Genomic DNA, 27,767 nt, shown 5'->3' with positions numbered 1-27,767 from the left:
CAATCGCCACGCATAATGATCACCAGCCTCCTCCTCTTTTTCTTTTTCTACCCTGCTCAATCAAATGACAATGCTAGCGTCGTATATTTCACAGGCCAAACGTATCTCAAAATGTCACAAAAGAGCTTCAATCCAGTTGAAACAACTCTTGATATTACACTAAAAGGTTAGCTTACTCACCCCCAAAAAAGAAGTTGTGGCGTCTGCAAAGACTTCTGGCGATATGCGGTGATGTCATCGATGTGTGTCATCCTGGGAGGTCACGATCTTTTTGTACGAACAGATCACGTCATATCGCCACGTGAGAGCCAAAACATAAGATTCAGAAATTATCTCGTTTTCACCACACAGCCACACAACATCTTCCACAAAATTCGATATGATGCGGACTAGCTAGCATGAAGTGTTAAGTATTTTAACTCATTCACTGCCATTCACAAATGTATTTGAGAATTGAAAATAAGAGGTTTTGTTCGGGTTTAGTTTTTTCTTGTTTGGGTGCTGATAAAGCGCTGGCCATGCCCTCCAGCAATGTTTTTTTTCCTTCCACAAGGCGGCAGCATTTCCCTTTGTTCCATGTTAGCGCTTTATTCCGTCTTCAGCTGTTGTGAAATCACTATATGAACCAATATGGATGCATCGCATTGTATTTTGGACAGCCGCCCTCATTTCAAAGCTCATATGACTCCAGACCCATATCAATTAGGAAATAACTGTTTTTTTTCTGATGAAAGAAAACAGTCGAATGTTTCTTACGCTGCATTGAATGTTTCTGTAGTCCCAAAACTCAATATTCGGTGGTGCTGGAATTCGAGTGACAATGACAAAAAAACTGTCACTGGAGTGGAGATATTTTTGTAGATATATGGCGGTGAATGAGTTCATGGTTTTTCGTGATTTAGCAATTTCCTGATAAGGGACACATTTTCATTGGTCATTTGAAAAAAGGATAAAAACATCATTAAAATGACTAAATCATTAGTTCCACTTACAGTGATACTGTGAAGCAAATGCTGAGGCTATGTGGCAGCATTTGCCAATGCTTGGAATTTGAAAATGAGTTGTAACTTGCTCATTTCTCAACCAACAGAGTGCCTCGAAAAGTCACCACACACTTTCTCGATTGGATTTTCGGTTTAGGAATCATGTAGCCAGATGTTGTCGCGGTTTGCAAGGTGGTGTTGGTGGTGGATCCCAAAAAGCAGGCAGGAGGGAGCAGCAGGTTGTATTTGACAAATTGTATGAAAATAAAGTCAGCAGGAACAAAATCTAAAACATCAAAATCATCTGAACAGAAAAATACAAAGTATCAAAGAAAACCAAGAGTAAAAGTCTGCCAAGATGAAACAAACCTGACAGGTTGCAGCAAACACATACACAGTACACAATGCAATGACCCGACACCGAATGGTCGTGCAAGGTGTCTCTTTAACTGCCACTAATTGGAACGACCAACACCTGTGCGGCTGCAGGCAGGGCCGACAGCACTATCCGTTGGTCGCCCATCAGAACGTGGCAGTCTGCCACTGATCGGGACGACCAGCACCTTTGCAGATGCAGGCGGGGCTGACAGCGCCACCCGTTGGTCGCCAACCAGATCGTGACAGATGTGAGGCAATTTGCATATTGACAGCATAGGTTTTGCATCATCGCCGCCAAGACAGTCTTAAATGGCGGTCACATAACTTCAACACGTATGACAACTTAGGCTATCAACGGCAAATTTCTCGAAATAAACCACACAACTCGCCATGGTGGCTGCAACAATTGATGAAAACACAGAAAGCCTTGAGCTAGTATTAGCGCAAAGCCAATGAAAGTCTATCCATCTGGAGAGCTGCACCACACGGAGATGGACAGAACGCCAGTCGAGGACAGAAAATCTGCTTGCCAGGTGGCAATTTTGCAACGCTCCTCCAATATCAATTGGAAAGCCAAGGGCAAGAGAATGATATGCTTGCCCAAACTGCAAAGATGAACCTACGGTATCACATCCTGATGGCCTCACATCTGTCCTATGATACCTGAACCAAAAAAACACCATGGGGACACCATGTGTTGTTTTTTCTTTGATTGTGAGATGTTATTTTCCTCAATATTGATGGCACTTTTCAAAAAACGTTTTCTTTTAAATGCACTTTTAAATCACGCAAACACACTGAAAAACCTCCAATGCATTGAGACTCAAGTGTCTAAATATTGTACAAACAGCAAAAACATTTCATGCGTTTACATGAAACGTTTTTGCAAACTAAATTAGTTTTTATCCTGTAATATACACCAATAATCATGCCCAAATGATGATGAACATGATTAACTCGTTCACTGCCAGACGTGTGCAAAAATGTGTCCACCCCAGTGCCAGGGTTTTTGTCATTGTCACTTGAATCCCAGGTCCCACAGAATATTGAGTTTTGGGACTACATAAAGATTCAATGCAGCGTAAGAAACTTTATAATAATAATAATAATAATAATAATAATAATAATAATAATAATAATAATAATAATAATAATACATTTTATTTCAAGCGCCTTTCAAAACACCCAAGGACACTTTACAATAAAAACAATAGAACACAGCACATAACAATAAAACCATAAGTAAAATGATAAATAATAAAATAGCAGAGAGAATTAGACATTGAAAGCAATTTTAAACAAATGGGTTTTGAGATGAGCCTTGAAAATAGGGAGGGAGTCAATATTACGGATGTTGGGTGGGAGTGAATTCCAGAGTTTGGGAGCAGAGCGGCTGAAAGCTCTGCATCCCATCGTGGTGAGACGGGCAGAGGGCACATAGAGGTGAAGGTAGGATGAGGATCTGAGGGACCGAGAGGGAACAGAGATTTGAAGCAGGTCAGAAAGATAGGGAGGAGCAAGGTTATGGATGGCTTTGAAAGTAAACAGAAGTATTTTGAATTCGATACGATGTTTAACCGGTAGCCAGTGGAGTTGCTGGAGTACAGGGGTGATGTGGTGAAAGGAGGGGGTTTTGGTGATGATCCGGGCTGAAGAATTTTGGACGAGTTGGAGTTTATGGAGAAATTTCTGATTGACACCGAAGAGAAGTGCGTTGCAATAATCGATGCGGGAGGTGACAAGACTGTGGATAAGGATAGCAGCGGAGTGAGGGGTGAGCGAGGGACGGAGACGGTTAATATTACGGAGGTGGAAATAAGCAGACCGAGTAATGTTATTAATATGGGAGTGAAAGGAAAGTGAGCTATCGAGGATGACACCCAGACTCTTGACCTGAGGGGAGGGGGACACGGTAGAACTGTCAATGGTGAGGGACTTTAGACTATCTTCATTAGAAAAAAAGAGTTAATTCCTTAAATTATATGGGTCTGGAGTAATATGAGGTGCAAATGGGGGTGGCTGTACAAAAGGCAACAGCTGCCTGCTCGTGGAAGGAGAAAAATGGCCAGAGGTCTGGCCAGCGCTTTATTGGCATCCCCTCGAAAAAAAAAACAAAACCCCAACAAATGCGAGAATGGCGCTCCACATCATATTTTCAATTCCCGAATATATTCGGAAATGGCAGTGAATGAGCTAATTTACATCCTTTTTATGGGCATAAAATAAAGGATGCCTGAAGAATAAGACATTCAACTATCATTTTCCAATTTCTTGAACCAAAATATGACTGACACTTCTTGTTTCTTTCTTCAAATTTAGTGTTATAAACGATATACCATACCACTTTGTGGGAGATATTGGAATTACACCCCGATATGCAATTCAGTACAATACATATTTATTTATAGAGCGCTCTAACAATGGCTGAATAAATAAAATGGAGTTATACTACTACTACTGTACTCAAATCAGCGAAATAAGCTGGATTGCAAACCCAAGAGAAATTCTGAATTCAACATGATTGGTATTTGATGGGATACCAAGAGTCAATGGCCAAATATGGATCTGTACATAAATACGTTTTTTGTTTGTTATAGCAAACAAAATATTTTTAAGCATATTATTTCTCTTGCTAGAAGAATCCCGATTTTAGATTGTGTCTTGAGAGTGGAGGAGTGTTTGAACGCATAGCTAATTGTTTAGTTTTATGGATATTTTCAACACCCAAATCATGTTATGGGAAAATCTGCCTCACATGCAATTACAATCACGTCAAATGAAGTACCTCCTAGCATCGAGTTGTTTTCACCGTCAACACTACCCTGGACATGCAGAGTGTACAAAGCACATGCCTGTCATCCAGGAGCTGCACTTCCACACCGGTGTGGCTTCCCTGCATGGGAAAGAGGCTGTTGATGTAGTCAGGTGACCCTGCTCGTGTCCTTGGATGGGAATATTTGACACTCGTGAATAAATGGAGGAAAAGCAACTAGTATGGCAGGTGGCAAGGGAGAGAAGGGGGCGGCAAAAAAGCCAACGGCCATGCGGGGGCCAAAACAAGCGTTTCACAATGTGACTCAGCAATGGAGGCTGGCAGCTGTTGGTCACACTTTTGTTTTGTCGCTTGACTCGACCCTGAATGGAACGGTCCGTGTAGTCGATAGCCATTCGGTGAGCATCAACACCTGGTTTTGTCTTAGCTCGACTTGCTAAGTTGTTAGCATGAGTTGTCAAATCAGCGTGCAATATCGTAACATGAGGCTATATTTTCCCATTGAGACATTTCGTAACTCGAAGATGTCATATGAAGAGACATTTGTAAGTACAGATGCTCCCCTACTTACGAACATTCGAGTTGCGAACAACAGTACATACAAACATTTGTTTAGTAACATATGTAGTCTTCTCTCCAGTTGTACATGTACATATCTTTATAGATCATATATTTTGTTAATTGTTAATTTTTCAGTACAAAGCAATACACGTTACTTATACAAGCCTTCAACATACTTATATAAATGTTAAACATCCTCACTGTATTTAAGCCTGAAATATACATTCCATTCCAAATATAGCACTGAAGCAACTGACAAACAAATTCACCTTACAAACGACCGTTCGGAACGTATCTTGTTCGTAAATTGGGGAGCGTCTGTAGATATATCACTGTATATCAAACCAGAGCACCTCAACCATGGTAGGATATCCAGCTCCAAAATGCTACATCAACAGAGACAACCTCTTTTCAGTCTGCGGAACGGCAGTTGTCGTCACACCAATGTAAACAACCATTCAAACAAGATAATTTTAACCAATATTAGTAGACATTCTTGAGTAAAAGCTTCCTGGATGAGTTTGAGCGTTTTTGTGGTTAACCAGAGACTCCCATCCCCAAAGATTTTGGCCTTCTCTATTTATGTTAGTTGTTTGTCAAACAATCTCAAGGCCTTCTCAAAGCATTACACTGCGCGGGTAATTGAAAAAAAAAAAAGCAGGACAGTTAATACAGGTGTCAAACGTTTTTTAAAATCAGCTTGTTTGTTTCTGTGTAAAAACCTAACCCACTAAGCAGATCCCTCTTCATGAGAATCCAAGCCTGCAGTGAATTGGGGCCGCCACGTGACATTTGAGTCATTAGTGGGATTCATTTAACGCATGTGTTCCTCCCGCGGACAACAGTTGCACAAGATTATTAGCAGTCATAAAACTTGATTAGATCACACGGCGTGTGTGAGCTGATTCCGTCACACATCACACACACTGGATGGGGGATCCGACTGGACGAAGTGGCCAGCTTTCCTTTTTCATGTCTGCGCATGCTTCCCTCTGCTGTTTATTCGCCCATTCCCGAGATAGCGCAACGAAGAGAGAGGGCCCTGCCGCGCTTCCATGAATGGTCATCCATTCCGTTTCGTGTGGGTTAGCGGTCGATGCTGTTTTCCTTTTGCCCTATGGGCAAGAATGCAGAGGCCTTCACTGAGGGGAGAATTGACTGCAAATGGTTCCAATTCAGAATGTCTTGCGTTGCATGCATGCATTATGTTTTTTCGATAGAATAGATATTTAATTGCGAGATTGTAGCTAGCTAGATAGCTAGCGGGATGATAGCTGATTATCCAGACTGACAGACAGACAGACAGACAGACAGACAGATTGTAGCTAGCTAGCTAGCTAGCAGGATGATAGCTGATTATCAAGACAGACAGACAGACAGATTGCAGCTAGCTACCTAGCTAGCGGGATGATAGCTGATTATCCAGACTGACAGACAGACAGACAGACAGACAGACAGACAGACAGACAGACATATTGTAACTAGCTACCTAGCTAGTGGGATGATAGCTGATTATCCAGACAGACAGACAGACAGATTGTAGCTAGCTAGATAGATAGCGGGATGATAGCTGATTATCCAGACAGACAGACATATTGTAGCTAGCTACCTAGCTAGCGGGATGATAGCTGATTATCCAGACAGACAGACAGACAGACAGACAGACAGACAGACATATTGTAGCTAGCTAGCGAGCTAACGGGATGATTACTGATTATCCAGACAGACAAACAGACAGACAGACAGACAGACATATTGTAGCTAGCTAGCGAGCTAACGGGATGATAGCTGATTCTCCAGACAGACAAACAGACAGATAGACTGACAGACAGACAGAAAGACAGATTCTGTGATGCGACAGAAGTCCAGCTGGGTACACTTCACAGAGGCACGCTGCATCCCTGGTGGGTATGTGTGCACCTGTGTGTGTGCATGTATTTAGGTCAAGTGGGTCACAAAAAAAAATCTTAGACCACACATATATGTGGGTGCACGCACGCACGCACGCATACACACACACAGACACACACACGCACGCACGCACACACACTTGCACTTTCCCAATCTGGGTCAGTTGTACCCCTCTTGGTCACCCTTGTCGTGGTCTTCCAGATGGAGGGGGCAGAGTGGGAGAAGAAAGGTCTGGGATCCGGGTGACCTGATTAAAAAAAATACACACATACACAATCACACACACACACACACACACACACACACACACACACACACACACACACACACACACACACACACACACACACACACACGCGCACACACACACACACACACACACACACACACGCACACACACACGCACGCACGCACGCACGCACGCACGCACGCACGCACACACACACACACACACACACACACACACACACACACACACACACGCACGCGCACACACACGCGCACGCACACACACACACACACACACACACACACACACACACACACACACACACACACACACACACACACACACACACACACACGGACTGCAAAGCTACTCTGCTCATCAAACCCTGACCTTGGTACTGGACTCTCCAGTTGTCTAGTCATGTTTGGCACACACCGCAGGAAGAACCCCATATCAGCCCTGTCTATGGTGTGTTTGAGTGTGTCTTGTTTTATATTCTGGACATTTCCTGCACACATTCTCCAGCTGCACTGTCACTTACTGGAAATATGCTCCTTATTACTCAATAGTGCTAAAAATACAGCTTCCACTAGAGTAACTAAAAGAGGCCTACGGAAGTTGTGTCCCACGCATTTGAATAGTGTCAGCGTAGACCTCCACCAAGGTCACTACCATTTAAATTAGTTAATTTGTTACATTTAGTTTTCAAGCTGCAAGTATTATTCTGTAAGAAACAAAGTTCAATGTTACTGTCAAACTAGACAAACTAAAACAAAGAGAATTACTGCAAATGTAACTCATTCCCAAATTTATTCGGGAATTGAAACTATGACATAGAGCGCCATTCCCAAATTATTTTTCGTTTTGTTTTTTCTTGGGTGTTGATAAAGTTCGAGCCAGACCACTGGCAATGTTTTTCCCTTCCACAAGTGGCAGCATTTTCCCTTTTTTCCATGTCAGGACTTTGTTCCAGTTTCAGCTGTTGTTAAAGCGCTATGTAAACCAATATGTATTGCATTGTATTTTGGACAGCCACCCTCATTTCAAGCTCATATTACTCCAGACCTATATAATTTTGGAATTAACACTTTTTTCTGATGAAAAAAAAGAAAGTCTAAGCTTTCTTACGTTGCATTCAATGTTTATGTAGTCCTAAAACTCAATATTCTGTGGGTCCTGGAATTCCAGTGACAATGACAAAAACCCTGGCCCTGGTGTGGACACATTCTTGCACGTTTGGCACTGAATGAGTTAAAATGACCAGATACAGTAACTTTGTCTGACATTCTTCTCACACAACATGAAAAACACCATAGAAGAGCTAACATATAGCATCCATGTCACTGTGTTATATCCTTAAAGAAAAAAGTCTGACTATTCATGAGGCGCAAAGAGGCATTGCTCCACCTCTATCCCTCTCAACTCAACTGTAAGATGGTACACAAATGAAGTAGGGGCAGTGAAAACAGCAGGAGCCTCAGAATTGAACCCTGCGGAACACCACAGTGAGTCACAAACTGCCCCTGTTTGTGACTCACAGTGACCTAGCCTTACACAAAATATTTTTTAGCCAAATAGGACACCAACCTTGAAGGAGCAGCACTATCTCCATTGAATTAACTCATTCACTGCCAGGCGTGCCAATATGTGTCCATTCCAGTGCCAGGGTTTTTGTCATTGTCACTAAAATACTGAGTTTTAGGACTACATAAACATTCAATACAGCGTTAGAAACTTAAGACACTCTTCTTTTATCAGACAAATTCTGCCCCCTTGTGGAAAAGAAAAAACCTAGCCAGAGGCCATGGCCGGCGCTTTATTGGCACCCAAGCATGGCGCTCTACGTCCTATTTTCAATTCCTGAATAAATCTGTGAATGCTAGTGAATGAGTTAAAGAAAAAAATGTCCCAAACCTTTAAATAGGTCGATGTTCGATTTAATTCATTATTGTTTTTAAATTCTGGGTTTAAGGGGCTGGAATAGCTTAACAGCATCCATTCCAATCGGAAAGGATGATTTGAGATCTGGGTGTGTAAACTTTGATGACATCACATAATCTTTTGCTTTTATTTGTCCCATTCAAATTGTAGAAATTTGAGAGGTTGCTTATCTCATCTGTAATTTGTGTTCCTCCCGTGCCCCACCTCCTCGCTGCAGACGTCTGGAGGGCAATAATTAACTCACTTAAGTCCTGCAACGCGTTGACACAGGTGAGCAGCGCTATGGTGGTTAAACACTCATTATTACAACTCACACACACACATGCAGACACACACAGATATGTGACAAAGCTCTTAGGCCTGTCTGTCACATTGAGGCCCATTTGGTCCCTCCGTTCATCGTATTCTCACTGATTGGATAAGGCTGACGCTGGCCCCCGTCCATACAATGTGATCAATTTAACACGGTCGTTGACTGGCTTTTGTCAGGGCCTATCTGTCCCTGGCGTGCGATGCGTCCTTCACTCTGAAGCTTATCAGCGCTCTTTCAAGTGCCGCTATTTATTATCTCCCTTGCGAGACCGTCTTTTACCCTGTCTGAAAACCTCATTTACACACAGCCCGTTCACATTTTAGGTTTTAAGATGAACCTCTATGCCTTTTGAAAGCAGCAATAAATGCACATACACACACACACGCACACGCACGCACACACACACACACACACACACACACACACACACACACACACACACACACACACACACACACGCACGCACACACACACACACACACACACACACACACACACACACGCACATGCACGCACGCACGCACACACACACACACACACACACACACACACACACACACACACACACACACACACACACACACACACAATCTCATGCACTGTTGTACATTTAACTCATTCACTGCCATTCACAAATGTATTCGGAATTTGAAAATCTGACAGACGGCGATTCCCGAATTTGTTCTGGTTTTGTTTTGTCATGCTTGGGTACCGATAAAGCACTGGCCATGGTCTCTGGCAATGTTTTTTCTTTTCCACAAGGGGGCAACATTTCACTTTTTTTCCATGGTCGCGCTTTGTTCCAGCTTCAGCTGTTCTTAATATATATAAACCAATATTTATGTATTGTATTGAATTTTGGACAGCCACCCTCATTTCAAGCTCATATTACTCCAGACCCATATCATTTAGGAATTAACTATTTTTTTTCACGAAAGAAGAGAGTCTGATGCTATATTGAATGTTTATGGAGTCCTCAAACTCAATATTCAAGACTCAAAATTCAATGACAAAAACCCTGGCAATGGAGTGGACACATTTTTACACGTCTGGCAGTGAGTTTAATAATAATAATAATAATAATCATAATAATACATTTAATTTCTAAGCGCTTTTTAAAACTCTCAAGGGCACTTTACAGTCACGGGATGTTTTTTTGTGCGGGTGAGCAGTGGCAGCCATTCGCGCCAGCGTTCACTCTACCTGGAAGTTAAAACATATCATCAGAATCAGAATCTGCAAGCCTTTAATAGTCCCACAGTGGGGAAATTTCCAATCTCCAGCAGCAAAATTGAAGGGTGGGGGGGTGAAGAAATAAAAACTAATTATTCTATGCATATAGAAATGTCAGAAGACTGAAATGTTTAGCTGAAAAAAAAAATCAGAACTGTACATAGTGCAAGTATAAAAAAGCATATTTGATATATTTAACTGTAATATTAGGAGATTGTATCTTTTTTCATGAAACATAGATGATATAAGGATCTAACCTAGGAAACTAAAGAGGATGATCGTCTACAGTGAAACCTCAGTTTAATGGACTCAGAAGGCCAGAGGCAAACAGATGGAAAATCTCCTTTCTAAATTAGCTGTGTAAGTGTGTTAGTTCCAGGATTGTCCGCAATTAGCATTGCGATCAAAATGAAGATGATACAAACCCCTCACATTTAATCGTAGCTACAAAATTCTCCTGTTAAATGACAAAAATGGAGTCTGTTCACTGTCGATCTCAGCGGCTAAAATCTCCGATGAAGCGTAGTTGTGGTAGCTGAACCGTGAGAGTGTTGAGAAACTTGCTATGTAAAGTCTTCAACTGTCGTTACGGACACTAATGGGACCCACAGTGTTAGATAATGACCATAAAAGGAGCTTTGGGGGTTTCCAGATGACCACCTCTCTCTTTTGCAAAACAACACGGCGATGTTAGGCTAACCTCCTGCTGACTTAGCCGGAGCATCTGGCAAACGTTAGGCCTCACCTGAAGTCTTTGCGGTGAAATCCGAGCGGCGCTCATACAGATATGACCGGGCTGCCACAGACCGTGTGTTTGTCTGTGCGATCGTGTGTGTCTGTGTGTGTTTGTGTGTGCAGTGGTGGGTGCGTGTACTCGGCCAGGCATTTTGCAAGGCAATTGCTGGATTTGGGAATGGGGGGCAAACGTGGTGAAATGGCAGATGGGGTGCGGCGAGATTCCAGTTCCATTTTTCATTTGTGATCACTTTAAAAATGCCAAATATGACTCAATTAATTTAATCAGGCTATATTCTTCTCAAAAATATATATCTTATCAGAAATGAATGGTTGGAAAATGAAAATTGTTTTCAAAAATGCATTAATTCCACTGGGTCCGAGAGGACAGTAATTTCATCTGCGCTGTATGTCATGCATATTAGCATATTTGACAATAAAGCTGACTTTGATTAATAATCAAAAGACTTTAACTTATCCAAATCTTATACCATATTTTCCGGTATATAAGGTGCACTCAAAATCTTTAATTATTTTCAAAAGATGACCTTGCACCTTATATGCAACTGCACCTTACTGTTTATGTGAAGTAATATTGAGCCACAACAGGTCTAACAACTACTGTCAGCAGCAACAACTCCCCCATAGAAGACATAATGCGTAACTGCAGCCTCTACTGCAGCGCCTTATAATACGGTGTGCCTTATATTTTAAAAATTGTATGGATTTATTTATTATATTTGGAAAACCCTTTTCATTCATTCAAAGTACAGTGATACCTCGGCTTACGAACGCCTTGGCTAACGAACTCTTCGGCTTACGAAATTCACAAGAATATAATCTTGGCATATAAACTATTTTTCCGGATACACACGGAGCGCCACAACGAGTGATGTGTCGTTCGCGAACGAGCATGCTCTCCTAACAAGGAAATGGCAGCCGACTTGTTTTTCTCCTCTATTCCCCGCCCCCAGTCTTCGGTTAAAGCCGCACGTGAATGGTCAAGAATGCAGCAGTGAGTGGGGGGCGGGTTTCAGAAACACAGAGCTGCGAATAAAATAGATAGGCAGACAACAGGCAGAGAGTGAGAAAATGGATAGAAAACTCTGAAATTTGGATCGTTTCAACTTTATTGATAGTTCAAAGGCAGGGTGTCGACTGCAAGGTTAAAATATCAAGCTCCACAAATAACCCGCACAAGCCATCCGTACACTTGATGCAAAAAGCTATCAACCCAGCTAAACAGAACACAATTGATGAGGAACTAGGTAAAATTATCACAGAGAAAGCATGGCACCTTCACTTGGATATCGTCAAGAGGCAACCTGGAAGTTTGTCATCTATTGATGATTTCAAGGCTAGCCACAGATGGTTCGAGAACTTTAAGCGTCGTACAGGTATTCATAGTGTCATTCGTCATGGTGAGGCAGCCAGTTCTGACGATAAAGCTCCCAATAAAGCTTACAAGGAATCATTACTCAAGATGGCCACTCCATTCCATCAAGCCATCAACGACCATCACAAAGGTAAATGAAACGACTTTATTATACAGTACAGTTTATTTCTTTAATTACGATACCATAGCACATTTATTATACATAAAATAAGGTATATTTTGTGTAGTTTTAAGGCTTAGAATATTAGAAAGTAGAAAAGTATGTTTTATGGGGACCTGGGAGCGGATTATTCTCATTTTAATGGTTTCCTATGGGAAATTAATGTTTGTGATACAGACTTTTCGCCTTACACACTCTGGGAACCAATTAAGTTCATAAGCCAAGGTATCACTGTACGCCTTATAGTCCGGTGCGCCTTATATATCGAAAAAGTTTGAAAATACACAATTAATTGGGTGTGGGCCTTATACTCCAGTGCACCTTGTACACCGGAATCTACCGTATACATTTGTGTAAAATTATGATTTTCCTTTCCCAATGTGCAGTTATACTACACAGATGTATTTCCACCATATCAACATTTTAGGTTGTGACCATTCAGCCGCATTTAAGTGGAATGAAAAAAGCTGCTATGATTATGACTCAAATTGGCTGTGACCACTCCCATGGCGGCGCATCCCTCCCATATGTCTCTAAAATTACCAGTCTAACCTGCCTCCCGTGAACATAAAATGTATAGAAAATATAGTATAGCGTGTCGGGTCAGGGTGTTAGATATGTAACTTGAAGAGGAGGTGCCCCGGGGGAGCGGGAGGGGGGGGGGGGGGGGGGGGTCACGTGACATTGAGTAGTATATGTATATGCGGGGTGTGAGCTGTAGCTGACAGCAGCTTCAAGTACATCAACTGTAGCTCACCATGCGAGGGCATAACAATAATTTAAGTTAAAAAAATCATTTAAAAAACACTGCATGTCATGCAGTCTTTTGTCGACACAGACTGACAAGTTAAAAAAAGACCCAAAAAAAAAGACCAATGAGACAACAAAGGCACACTCCCTGCACATCTGCTGTATTTTTTTTCCAGAGAAGCCATTTCCTGTCAAAAGTCTGACAAGGGAATAATGATGGCTTTGATTGGGCCCCCAGTTAACGGGAGGCACTTCCTGTTGCTTTGTATTGCTTTCATTGTGAGGCGGCGGGATGGGGTTTTTGAGGCATGGTTTTGGGGAAACAGCTGTTGGAGATGACACAGTCAAGAGCATCCCTGTGACCTCCCGTCACTGCGCACACATATTGTATGGACTAAATACAGAGTTGCGCATGAGTCTGAGATGTCGTCATTACACTTAAAAAAACACACCTCTCAATACAGAAAGCAGATGATGAAATACCAGATTTCAAAAATCAATATGGTTCAAAATATATTCAATATGTACCCCAAAACTGTGAGTGACTTCAACACCGCCCGAATCTAATTTCGCAATTTCATCCATTCATTTTGTTCAGATCATCTGATAAAATGAATCTTCGTCTGTTCTTTATATCCATCCATGCTAAGGCCTATCTCAGTTTACTTTGGGGCACTAGGTGGGGGACACCCTGAATTGGTTGCCAGCAGGGCACCCATCGTGGAATCACACTTGCAATCAAACCCAGGGACAATTTTGATTGTTCCATTAAAGGACAACCGACGCCTCCGAGACAAGTTGTGTCCATAATTTGTAAAATCACTTCAAATGACTTCGACTGAGCGTATTGTACAAAGATTCCACCGCATATAGCTATATTTTACGTTTTAAGACTCATGCTGAATATTCAGGAAGTCTTGTTTTCGAGTTGATGACGATCCCCTCCGTGACGTCACATTTCGCATGCCCCTGTCCTGAGGCAGGAGAACTGTGTGCCTCACCGATGCACACTGTTTTGATAAAAATAAAATAAAATAAACACTGTAGTACAGTGTTTATAATGTACAATGACTGTACATTCTATAAACCAGCTAAATTGTAGAAATGTAGTTCATATACTAAAAGCTTTTAAACACGTTAATAGCGATATGCAGAGGGACAGCAATGCGGTCTCACTGCAGAGCAAGCCAGCACAGTTAGCATAGTGATTGTGAAATCCATGGTGAGGCTCAGCCGGCTGCTGCCTCACCGCTCGTTTCCACTTAGTATTTGAACGGTAAATGTGAAAATTCAGCGAAAAAAAATCAAAAAATGGTGAAGTTAAATGGAAAAGAACGTTAAAGTACAAATCACTAAATAAATATAACTTTAATTAATTTTTTCATTTGATATTTCCATGATGACAGGTGAGGCACAACCTCACCTGCCTCCCCTGACTGCACGTCACTTCAGTGCTCATATCTCAAGTGTGCACTGAACAAGTGGAAACAAAAATGCTTCAGTGGAGTCACTCGTATCTCAAGGCACGACTGGAATGCAATAAGCTAATGAACTCATTCACTGCCTTTCCCGAATTTATTCGGGAATTGAAAATTATGACATTCCGGAATTTGTTGTTTTTTTTTTGGTCTTGTGGGCGGTGTCGATAAAGCGCTGGCCAGACCTGTGGCAATGTTTTTACCTTTCCACAAGGGATGAAGAATGTCCTTTTGTATCCATGTTAGCGCTTCGTTCCAGCTTTACCTGTTGTTAGAGCGCTATATAAAGCAATATGTATGTATTGAATCTTATTTTGCACAGCCACCCTCATTTCAAGCTCCTATAAGTCCAGACCCATCTAATTTAAGAATTAACTCTTTTTATCTGATGAAATAAGAGAGTCTAAGGTTTCTTACGCTGCATTGAATGTTTATGTAGTTATCTAAAAGTCAATAGTCTGGGTCCTAGAATTTCAGTGACAATGACAAAAACCCTGGTACTGGAGTCAACACGTTTTTTTGCACGTCTGGCAGTGAATGAGTAAAAAAAAAACACAGACGGTGCAAGAATTACCTTAGAGTGCAGTTTATTGGGTACGTCACTTCCTCACTTTACATATGTCACTACCTCACTTTACATACGTCACTACCTCACTTTCCATACGACACTACCTCACTTTACATACAGAAATTACATGTATTGTTTGTTGTCAATTGTATGTCTTTTTTAGCCACGTTATAAGTGCCTTGCATGTCTTGCACGCTGGGTCCAAGAGGACATTAATTTCATCTGTGCTGTATGTCATGCATATTAGCATATTTGACAATAAATCTGACTTTGACTTTGACTTGACTTTGACAATTAATGAAATGTGATGTTGGAAATCATTTCCCAAAAATATTTGACTCCTCAGAAGTTTATCTTTGCAATTATTTTTTTTTATATGCACCATTTTCTCACTTTAAAATTCTTGCAATGTTTTGGCCTCCGCAAATAGTCACACTGATGGCGTAAAATGGCATTTTCCCGCTTAGAATATCATTTATATATTTTGTTCAAATTGGGGCTCAATTTTGCTTGTGTGCTCAGAAAGTGTTCAACTTAAAAAAGATATATTCCAAGAATGTGTGATAAACAAAAACCTCAGCATGTGGGACATCAGCTGATGTCTAACACGTTACAGACACATGACTTGTCTCTCATTGTTTTTGATTTCTAAAATCTTTTCTTCACAATCTGCCCTTGAGATGGGCTAGTGGTCGTTACATTTGCGGCCCTTGCGTTCCCTTCAAATGCCGTATTTGGGAGCAGCAGACATAAGAGGTAGCGTCCGTGAGTGTGTGTACCCGACAGCAGCAAGCAGCAGGGGTCACGGCATCAAATGCCGGGGCTAATTGAACTCGGGGTCATGAGCGCGCATCGCTGATCGTGAGTCCCGCTTAGCGTATCTTGATAACATCGCAACCGCAATTTTCACACAAGGACGGGAAGATAGCTTATCAGGCTTTTAGTGTCGTGCTCTCCTTACGGGAAAGTTTAGCGCCATAAAAACACAAACAGGCAATAGGGTGGTACCTTGACATACCAGCGAGCCAAATTTCAGATTTGAAGAGACACAGGCTGTTTTGTTTTTTTGTTGATTTGCAAGAAAAAAAACTATCTATCTATCTATCTATCTATCTATCTATCTATCTATCTATCTATCTATCTATCTATCTATCTATCTATCTATCTATCTATCTATCTATCTATCTATCTATCTATCTATCTATCTATCTATCTATCTATCTATCTATCTATCTATCTATCTATATATATATACAGCCTGAGTCTCTTCAAACCTGAAATTTGGCTTGCTGACCTTAAAGAGAGTATGCATGACTACTTTGTAGTTAGAATGAAAGTGAATGGAATATTGATCACGTGTCGGATGTAATGACCTTTGACCTGGATGACATGTTGATAAAAAGCCAGGACGCAGACGTAGTTTTGATCACTCATTAACTGCTTGCCCGTGTGCGTGTGTGTGTGTGTGTGAGCGCGCGGTGTTTGCGCTCCTTTGTGTTCCTCTTTCCTCTATGACATTTCTCTGTAGCGTCACCTCTGACCTGGTCGCCTGACCTCGCTGCTCTTATTCCTCCTTGCTCATCCAGCTGTGGACCAGTTTAAGTGTGTGCGTGTTTGTGTGTGTGTTTATGTGCGCTTGTACATCGGCAACGCATCCTGATGAAACAGCGTGCACTTTGACTGACAAAAGCCACCACGTGTTTGTCGTCTCATATCTTAGGTCAAATAGTAATAATCACGAATCACATGTTCACTGCAATACAGTGGACCGAACAGAGTCCAATGCAATATGTTGACAATTCTTATCTCAACTTTTTGGGGAGAAAAATCTAACTCTAACTAACAGGAAGTGGCAACAACAAAGGTAAAAGTTTACTGCCATCGTGCCATCATTCACACACAAATTGTATAATCTTTCCTGCAACATCCAATGTCATTAAAAAACAACCATTTTTGATTTGTGAAGAGGGAGCATCACCTGTATTTTCCCAATTCAACTCAGATTCCTCGCGCCCTCTATAGGCGAGCGGATAAACTACACCCATAACAACTGTTGCAAGTCACCTTCCATAACATCCAACGCGTTTCTCTTTCAAGCCTCATTACGGATAAGGACTGTATAAAATACACAACTCTCTCGGAAGGGTCATTCCCTCACATATGTCTTTTGTTTATCAATAAAAATGTTCCAAATCTGTGCCCCGAGTTATTTCTTCCTCATTTTTTGGGTCCTGTTGAACCCAACCGGGTCGCCTGGCACTCCAGTACACAGGACCTCCTTTTGGTTCCCTCCCATCCCGCTCTGTCGCTCTTCCTCTGCTTCCTCTCGCTCGCTCTCCCCCCTGCTAGGATCCCCACAGCTGCGCCGACCAGGTGCGTTCCGCCCGCCCCCTTAACACGCACACACACGGACGGGCGCAGCAGGAAATGCCTAATACCAGTTTTAGAATGATGCCACTATGCCAGCTTGTCAGCGAGAAAAGACGACATTGAGGCATGGAGCGAAAGTGACAGCACTCAGGAAAAGGCAGATGAATGATTTTGTGCTCAATTAACACATTTTTAAATGACTTTTAATCCTTACACACCGCTTGGGTCAAATGTGTCCCCATTATGGCTTTTGACAGACCCCAAAATGTCCTGAATTTTGGGTCAAATTTGGCTTGTGTCAACTACCATTTCAAATTGGCGGTCGCAATGGCAGAAATCTTGAAAACTATCAAACTTTTACTCTAGGACAGCCGAACTGTATGTAACCACCAGATTTTTGCTAATTCTTACAGAAGCATCCAACCGTCGGAAGAGAAGCCACAAAGAGATTCGAGGGTGCCTCGATCCAGGCATTAGATCAGTATCTACAAGAGAAATACCTATAAAGTGACCTTGAGAGTTATGAAAGGCGTTTATAAATGAAATGTATTATTATTATTATTATTATTATTATTATTATTATTATTATTATTATTATTATTATTATTATTATTATAAAATAACACTTTCCCTGACCATGGATGACAAAGATTGGAAAAAATATGATGGGCTTTGAAGATGGAAGGTACATAGGAGTCACTTGAATTCCAGGACCCACAGAATATTGAGTTTTAGGACAACATAAACATTCAATGCAGCATAAGAAACATTAGATTCTCTTTTTTTCAGCAGAAAAAAGACTCCATTTCTAAATTGTATGGGTCTGGAGTTATATCAGCTTGAAATGCGGGCAGTTGTCCAAAATACAGTAAAGTCTCGTTATATCGATATCGGATATATCGATAGTCCCGGTTATATCGATACTATTTCTATGCACGCACGGAGAAAATTATATGCAAACAGGGTCGGATATATCGATAGTCCCGGTTATATCGATATTTTTTCGGACACCCTTGAATATCGATATAACGAGACTTTACTGTATAATGCAATACATACATATTGGTTTATATAGTGATTTAAGAACAACTTAAGATGGAACAAAGTGCTAACATGGAAAAAAGGGAAATGCTACCCCCTTGTGGAACATTGCCAGAGGTTTGACCAGGGCTTTATCAGCACCCTCTGCAAGAAAAAACAAAACCAGAACAAATTCGGGAATGGCGCTCCTCGTCACACTTTTCAATTCCCGAGTTAATTCGGGAATGGCAGGGAATGAGTTAAATCAACGAGACTGCTGCTGCTGTTTTGGTGAGCAAAGGGAATCAAGTGGACCAGGGTTTTTGTCATTTTCACTTGAATTCCAGGGCACACTGAGTTGTAGCACTGCATAAACATGCAATGCAGCATTAGAAATCGTAGACTTTCTTCTTTCATCAGAAAACAAGAGTTAATTCCTAAATTATATGGGTCTACAGTTATATGAGCTTGAAATGAGGGCGGCTGTCCAAAAAAAAAAACAATGCAATACATTTTGGTTTCTTCTTCTTTTCCTTTTGGCTTTTTCTTCAAGGGTTCCTCCAGAGGTTTGATATAGCGCTATATAGCTGAAGCTGAAACAAAGCGCTCACTGGTAAAAAAAGGAAATGCTGCCCTCTTGTGGAAGGGAAAAACATTGCCAGAGGTCTGACCAGCGATTTATCTGCACCCCAAAAAAAGAGAAAAAAACTAAACCAGAACAAATTTGGCAATGATGCTCTTTGTCATATTTTCAATTCCTGAATAAATACGTGAATGGCAGTGAATGAGTTAACAATCTTTCCTACACCCCGCCCCCATGAAAGATTGACACCTCGTCAGTCACACCTTCTTTCTCTGATTGATGTCACTTTACATTTGAAAATGGCATCCAGAAAGAAAATGGAGTGAGGATCATTATATACCTATAATTTGACCTTTCAAATGTAAATTGGTAAATATAAAAAAAATAACAATAGGAACACAGTGGCTGTATGAATGTCTCGGGGTTCAGTACATCCAAGTGTCTGACTGATTTTGTCATTTGCAATTTAACAAAAAGTAGAGTGAATGTGTGTCAGAGGAGATATGACCTTTATCTTCTTCACAGACTTCTGGATGGAGGACAAAGGGCCTTTGTGTGCAGATGGCGTACGAGCCGTTTGGACCAGTGGCAGAACACCTTCAAGCTGCGAGACATCTCCACAGAGTAGCGAAGAATGTCAAATGCAGAGGAGACTGTGGGAAGTGACGAACGTGGCGGCGGAAGGGCTACAGCGTCAATCTGAAACTCACAAAGCGGGGATGTCGCGTCATGATACAAGTAAGCAAAAGCTTGAAGGTCATTGGCTGCAAAACAGGAAGGATAACTTTGAACTGATGAATGAAGATGTTTGTTGTGGCTAAGCTCAAGTCTGAGGTCCATGGTTCCTATCTGGGCTTAAGATGTCTTCTCCTGTGTTCTACAAGCACGCTAGCATGCTAGCTTAATTAAAGACTCGACTGTCGCGGCTGGATGGTTGCATGGTTTGAAGAGCCCGCGATGAGAAGAAAGGAGCGCCAGCATGCCTATGTGGAACTGTCGCGGCTTGGAATTGAAGCGGATTTACGTGGGACAGTCTCTTTGCATCAATGGATTCTTTGTGTTTGCTTTCAACATTTAGCTTGTAGCAGACGTGCATATTCCACCATGATGTCTACGATCCATTGGTGAAAAGGACCCTTTGGTCGTCTCCCCTTTCATCTAGAACTGCTTCATGCAACAAAGAGGATACAGAAAGTGCGGAAGATTGAATGACTGTCTGTGTCTTTTGTGTTGCGTCACATTATTTGTTTTTTTGACTTCAAGATGGTGCCGCAAGAGTGGCTGCCTTTACATCAACTCCTGTATTTTGTTTTTCTACTTCTTCCTTTCCTTTCCTAATAAAGACTCATAAAGGCTAATCCAATCCAATCCATCCATGTTTGTTAGTCCCTATGTGCCTTGACAGCGACTGATGACCAGTCCATTTTTATATCTACATATGGCAATGAGAAGTGACAAGTCTTGCATTTATTTATCTGTGTTAAAAACTGAGGGCACCGTTTCCGTGCCCAGTCTAACTATGTACATGAAGTTGGCGCCGTTGTGGGAGTGTACGCTGGGTGCTTTTTCTTCCCGGCCAATGGAAGCGGATCCTCTCATTCCCTTTAAAATCTTTGTAGGAGAGGCATACAAGAGTTTATGACATTGAAATTGTGCAAGCAAAGCTATACTCGGAATCCGTCCTGAAGATTGAAGTGCAGAAAGCACTAAAATCAGATATCCATGGGTGATGAATGTTCTGTACAGCTGCACCTCCATAAAATCTACCAAAATTAAACAATGCCACCTGTACCACAAGTTAGACCTGCTCCCAGCCGGTCTAGGGTCTAGACTCCTTTCAGTTGCCAAATTGTCAGGCACGCCGCGGGCGTGTAAAAGAAAATTCACACACATGCTTAACTGGACTTGCACAGGCCACAGAAATGAAGATGCACCAGTTTTTGATGCTGAGTGCAGGTGTGCTTTCTGTGAGTGTCCTGACTGGTGACCGCTCCATGAATTGGCCACATGTGCCCCGATATTAACTCATTCACTGCCAGACATGTGAAAAAATGTGTCCACTCCAGTGCTAGGATTTTTGTCATTGTCACTCAAATTGCAGGACCCACAGAATATTGACTTTTAGGACTACATAAACATTCAATACAGCGTAAGAAACCTTAGACTGTTTTCTTTCACCAGAAAAAAAACAGTTAATTCCTAAATGATATGAGTCTGGAGTTATATGAGCTTTGAAATAAGGGCAGCTGTCCAAAATACAATGCAATACATACATATTGGTTTATTTAGTTCTTTAACAACAGCTAAAGCTGGAGGAAAGTGCTCATATGGAAAAAGGGAAATGCTGCCCCCTTGTGGAAGAAAGAATAAACACATAGCCACAGGCCATGGTCAGCGCTTTATTGGCACCCAAACAAGAGAAAACAAAACCTGAACAAATTCAGGAATGGCGCTCTACGTCATATTTTTAATCCCCAAATAAATTCGTGAATGACAGTGAATGAGTTAACGACCAACCTTTCTATTGATCGTCAATAATTGCCAGTGATTAAATGCATCACAAACAACTTGACCTTGCCGTTTCAATACTTTTGGAGGGGACTCAAATTATTTGCTGTCCAATGACGACAGTCGGTCCTCACCTGAATCAGGGCCGTCCTGATGAGCGTGGCTAGTTGCAGCAAGTGAACCCCGACGGCCCCCGCAGCCTTGGAGGGCATGTTGACGCTTTCTGTGGCTGCCTTGAGCCACTCAGCGTGCATCCTGAAGGCCAGAGTGTGCGTGTACAGCTGAGATAGAGATTTGTTGGCCTACAAGGGCAAACAAATGTGACGTTAGTAGTGCCAGAAACACAAATGCACTCACAAGCTTTCACTGCATGTGGATGAAGGATTTTTTTAAGTGGGGGTGGGTGGGTCAATCAGATGTCAGATGTTTCTACAATTGTGACATGATTCTGAAATTTACCTTCCATGTTTGGAAGCGAGTAGCAGTGATCAATATGACAGGAAGGCTTTGTAGTCGGACATCCAACAAGACCCCCACAAGCCCTTCACCCTGCTGAAATACAAATCGGGAAGTTTCAATTCGAAGCTTTGGGACAGCAAATAGAATCAAGAAATAGAAGGATGAGGAGGAAGATGTTGAAGCAGAAAATGAGGAGGCGAATGAGGCGCAAGATGTGTATGAAATGGAGGAGAAGGGGCAGGATGAAGGAAGTAGCACAAGAGGTCAAGGTCATATTTCAGTGACCACGTGTTGGAGTTGCTCCGCAGTCTCCCTGATGGCGTCCATTTGATCGGCAGCCGACTTCAGCGCCCTGCAGAAGACGTCGTCGTGGGTGGGGCGACACTGTCCCGACCGTAGCAGGCACATCAATAGCAGGAGACAAAAGAAGGAGTCATGCATCGCTGGCCAGAAAACACCACATTGATGGCGGTGATGATGATGATGCATTACAATCACCACGCTTCATGAATGAATAACACCAGCTCCTCAAAAGTCTGCTTTCAAAGGATTCATCAACAAAACACTTTGGTGTCATTCATCAAAGTCATCAAAAGAACAAAGTGGGCGTGGCCTAATATGTCCTGATTAAAGTCACTTGCCGTAAAATGACCATGTATCTCCCAGTTGAAATGGATGGAAACGCGATTAATCAGTCCCACCAAAAATACAGTTTTTTTTCATTACCATATTTCTGGAATATAAGGCGCATCTCCAACGAATGACATGTTTAAAACGCTTTCCATACAGAAAGTGCACCGGATTATGAGGCACATGGTCAGCTTTTGAAAAAAAAAATCTCTTTTAGGTATGCCTTATAGTGCAGAAAAGACGATTTTTTTCCCCCTTAAATTATCAACACTTTGAAAGTTACCAAATTTGGAACATGAGTCGCGCGTGCTGGATGGCCGCAGCTGCCAACAAGCAGCAGTTTGGCAGATGAGCAGGTAATTTTTGGATGTTGTTCACAAAACAAGCGGCAACGTGTTTTACGCCAGTCTTGGCTAATTCTCAAACTAAACGTATAACTAAAACAATGACTTTGTTTAATGAGGTTTCTTTCTTTGAAAGGCCACAATAGATAAAACAGTGTGTGACTGCAATTTTAAAAGTGCTGGATGGGTTCCTTAAACAGATGAAAATAATTTAGAATACAGTTACTGTGCAAGTACATGCTTGACACAAATAGAAATATGCAACCTGCTGACACCTCAAGGATGGCCACATTGTCACCTCAACGTTTTCCACCAACTGATTTGACTGCGTCAGGCCAGAATTTCCACCGGATGTTTTTTGAGGTGATTTTAGTTTCTAAAAACATGCTAAAAAAAACCTCAAACAGGTGAAGTCTTGCAGAACTCATTAAAGAATACTCACGTCTAAATAGGAGTACTGTATATGTAAGACTAAAGAGAAGTTATATGTGTGCTAACAAACATTGAAAGGGATGGAAGCACCAAAACAGTGTGTGTTACAGATGTTCCCCTACTTACGAACATTCGAGTTACGAACAACGGTACATATGAACATTTTTGCAGGTATGTCGGAAAATGTTCGGACAGATATGCTGTAAGTTAGATTTTGTATTGCCCGCCTTAGTAGTGCTTCTCTCCGCCGCTAGTGCCGACATGAGGGGCTGTGAGAGCTCGACCAGTATCCACCCCGCAGTTTGTTTGCTCAGTTTGTCGCGGTGCCTGAGTGTGTAAACGTATCTCAAGCATACTAAGACCTTTGACATTAGTCCAAACCAATAAAGGGGACTTATACAAGCCTTAAAGGACAACCTGCACCTCCGGACAAGTTGCGTCCATAATTTGTAAAATCACTTCAAATGACTTCTACTGAGCGTAATTTACAAAGATTCCACCCCATGCGTAAACAACGGCGCTATACGCAGCAAAATTTACAAGCTAGTCAGCGAATTACCTCAGATTTTAAGCCCTTGCTAAAATATATGGTGATCAAAATGAGTGAGAAAGCTGGACCAAGTAAGAAGGAGAAAACATTACTTTCATACGGAATGGGAGGTGGACTTTTTCTTCACGATGTCATTTTCAAAATGTGTATTGCCAAGTGCAGGCAGACTTCTTGAATTATCATTTCATAATTCACCAACAAGCGTTATGCGCTAAAATGCTCAACATGAGGAAATGTGCTACCTCCTTGACTGCATTATTCGGCTCCACTGATTTATATGAGTCAGCCTTTTCCTACATGAAGATCATTAAGTCCAAATACCGTTCCACCATGAATGATGAACATTTGGAAATGTGCTTGAGGCTGGCTGTCAGCATCTACTGTCCGGACTATGCATTCCTGGCTGATTCAATTCAGTGCAAGTCATCAAAGTAAACTCAGGTAATTACAAAAATGTTAATATCGATGAGAAGGTTTCTTTAGCCGTCATCTGTACAAAAGTGAAGGTTTCGGACGTTTCGCCTCCTATCCAAGAGGCTTCGTCAGCGAACTAAAGTCTGACTGGTCGTATCGGCCCCATTTATATATCCCTAATGTCCAGACATGGCGGCGCCGGACACAGCTATGATAGGTCCCTACTCTCAGGTTGGGGGGGGGGGCAGAGGACCCCTCCCTGTGGCCCCACTGATTGTTCCTACATTCCTGACTAACGACTGGCCTATTACCCCCACTCCCACCGGTATCACCTCATCAGCATAACGACCCTCATCAGCATTACGAAAGTTGCCTAACCTGTTTTGCCTAAGCAGGCTATTGTATGAACGATCCAAATTGAACCTCACCCCACCAGACCGGTTTAATGAAGGATTTTGTTGTTTTATAAGAATCGCTTCTTTTACCCCCCTTTCAAACCATCTATGTTCTTTCTCATCGATGGACCACTCCTGTACGACTGAGAGCTTACACAGACGTAAAAATGTTAATAGTTATGTATATGTAGTTATGATGTGTGTTGTGCAATATTGGCTTATTCAGTTATGTAATGTACATCAACATACAATCCTTAATACATTTGAAAATAATTATGTTTTGCATTTTTGTAGTGGGTAGATCATTTTGACTTGTTGTTTTTATAAGTAGCTCGTTTGCTGAAAAAGTGTGAGCACCCCTGCTCTAGTGGTACAAAATGAATCACCGTATGTTCAAACTGTGCCTCATTTCACAGTTGCTTCGAACAGACGTCCAAATGGATGAAGTCATTGTTTTGGTTGATTTGTGACATTTTCTTGCAATAACTCACATTTTCTGTTCCGTGGTCATTATCACACAAAGGTGGACGAGGAGATCCCACGTGGACAACTTGAATGATGGAAGAAGCCGCCATTTTGCACGAGTGTGACCAAGGGGCATCATAGGAGTGCGGTGTTCCGAACCTGATGATTACCTCATTCACTGCCATTCACGAATTTCTTCGAGAGGACCTAAACAAGCCGGCTGCCATTTTCTTGTTCGGAGAAAGGGCTCGTTCGCGAACGACACATCACTCATTGTGACATTTTCATAAATTTAACGTTTGTAAACCAAAAAGTTCATAAGCCAAGGGGTTCATAAACCGAGGTATCACTGTATCAGCTTTATTGAAGGAGCCTTGAGAAACTGGCGCGACATCTGTTCAAGTCACCACATGACGTTCACAACGTCATGTGGTTTTGGAGGACGCAAACTGTACGAACACCTCATGCACTTCAAACAGACTGTCAATGGTTCTCGTGAAAATTAGCATCTGGCTTCCAACATAGAACAGTGAACTTAGATTGTATTTTAACACAATGATCAATTCAGAATTAAAAACATGAAAGGAATTTATAGTGTATTTTCAGTTTACATGTATAACACATGCACAGTGTGCAGCAGGAAGAGTGTGGGTGTTCAAGAACAGCTGCTTGCATCATTTTTATCCTCCTCCTCCTCCTGACCTCTTTTCATTTCTATCTGTCATCCTCCACAATGATTCCAAGTCCTCACTCACTTCCCTGAAGGTGAACATGTGCTGGGTCAGTGTCAGGTTGAGATGTGTTGCGGATAGAATAGGTAGAGACAGACGTGCTTGTGAAAACACGATATCTACGCACATCCTTCTTTGTGTACATGTGTGTCATGCGAGTGGCACCTGAGAAAGCCCAACATTGCGCAACGGCAATTTTCCTGTGTTGCAATGGAGGGCTTGCCGGCGTGCTGGCAAACGTGGTAAGGTGTGGCCTGCGTGCCAACAGATGCAGATGGACGGCGCAGATAAAGGCACCATGGGAAAAAGAAATACATACAATTTGTACTAACTGGAAATAACACAGGCAGTATCAGTGAGTGGACATAGCAAAATAAATTCAGAATATGATTACAAAAGTTCATTTTGTTGCTAGGCAGATTTATTGACGAGCAATTCCTACTGACTCAAAGCAGTGTTTCTGCTTAATCACGTCCGTTGATGGCCTTTTGTTGCAAGGTAGAATTCACGGGGCGCAATAATAAAAAGAAGTTCAAGATGCCGCCAGAGTAAGCCACCGTCAGCAAGTGCTCTCACGAGCCTTGTTTTTTTTTTTGTGTGTGTGTTTTTGTGTTTTCTTTTGTCACTTTGTGTAGGTTGCGTCGTGTGGAATGGATAGAAATTGTTTTTCTGCATTTTTGGCCATGACATTAATCAAGGAGGAGACTGTCTTGAGCGGTTACGCCTTTTCGGCAGCACAAATATGCCAGCACTGTTTTTGATTGGGAGGAACGTCGGTGCCAGTTTTGAGACGATTGTTCTTTTTTGCGCCTGTAATGGGCAGCATTTTCACAGCCCCGCTTTGTTCAGTGGAAAGGTCGGTGCTGTTGGACAGTCTGAGCCCACGATGAGAAAAAAGAAGCTTCAGCGCAGAGTGCCGATGCGTGTGTGGAACTGTCGCGGCTTGGAATTGAAGTGGATTTACGTGGGACAGGATATGTGAGACAATCTCTTTTCGCCAACAGATGCTACAGTTTCGTGTTTGCTTTCAACATTTAGCTTGTAGCAGATGTGCACATTTTACCATGACGTCCCTGATCCATTGGTGAAAAGGACACTTTGATCCTCTCCTCTTTCATCTAGAACTACTTCATGCAACAAAGAGGGTGCAGAAAGATTCAGTGACCGCTGTGTCTTTGTGTTGTCAAATTATTTGTTTTTATTTATTATTTAGTTTTTTTGTTCTTTTGACTTCAAGATGGTACCGCGAGAGTAGATGCCTTTAAATCAGCTCCTGTGTTTTGTTTTTCTGCTTCTTACTTTCCTTTCCTTTTCCTTTCCTAACTTTGCTTCTGTTAAATGTACATTTCTCCACTGTGAGACTAATAAAGGCAAATCCAATCCAATCCAATTCGTGCCCCAAAGCCTGGTGGAAAAAAATGGCTCCCACAATGTACTGCCGCACACAGCAGAAAAAG

At 41.9% G+C, this 27,767-nt stretch overlaps 1 pseudogene across 1 annotated transcript; it reads right to left on the bottom strand.

Moving 5' to 3' along the window:
* Window positions 1–18,908: 18,908 nt before the first annotated feature.
* Window positions 18,909–23,004, bottom strand: LOC148893609 (uncharacterized; annotated as a pseudogene). Its single transcript, XR_016116047.1, has 4 exons — window positions 22,635–23,004; window positions 22,350–22,442; window positions 22,025–22,192; window positions 18,909–20,081 (listed from the first exon to the last, which is right to left on the bottom strand). The product of XR_016116047.1 is annotated as an uncharacterized LOC148893609 (transcript).
* Window positions 23,005–27,767: the final 4,763 nt, after the last annotated feature.

This window comes from Hippocampus bargibanti, linkage group LG09 (genome assembly GCF_051943395.1).
Source record: "Hippocampus bargibanti isolate YZ-2025 linkage group LG09, ASM5194339v1, whole genome shotgun sequence".
Lineage (NCBI taxonomy): Eukaryota > Metazoa > Chordata > Actinopteri > Syngnathiformes > Syngnathidae > Hippocampus > Hippocampus bargibanti.
Note: the sequence above shows the minus strand (reverse complement) of the source record. Positions and strands in the feature narration are given on the sequence as shown.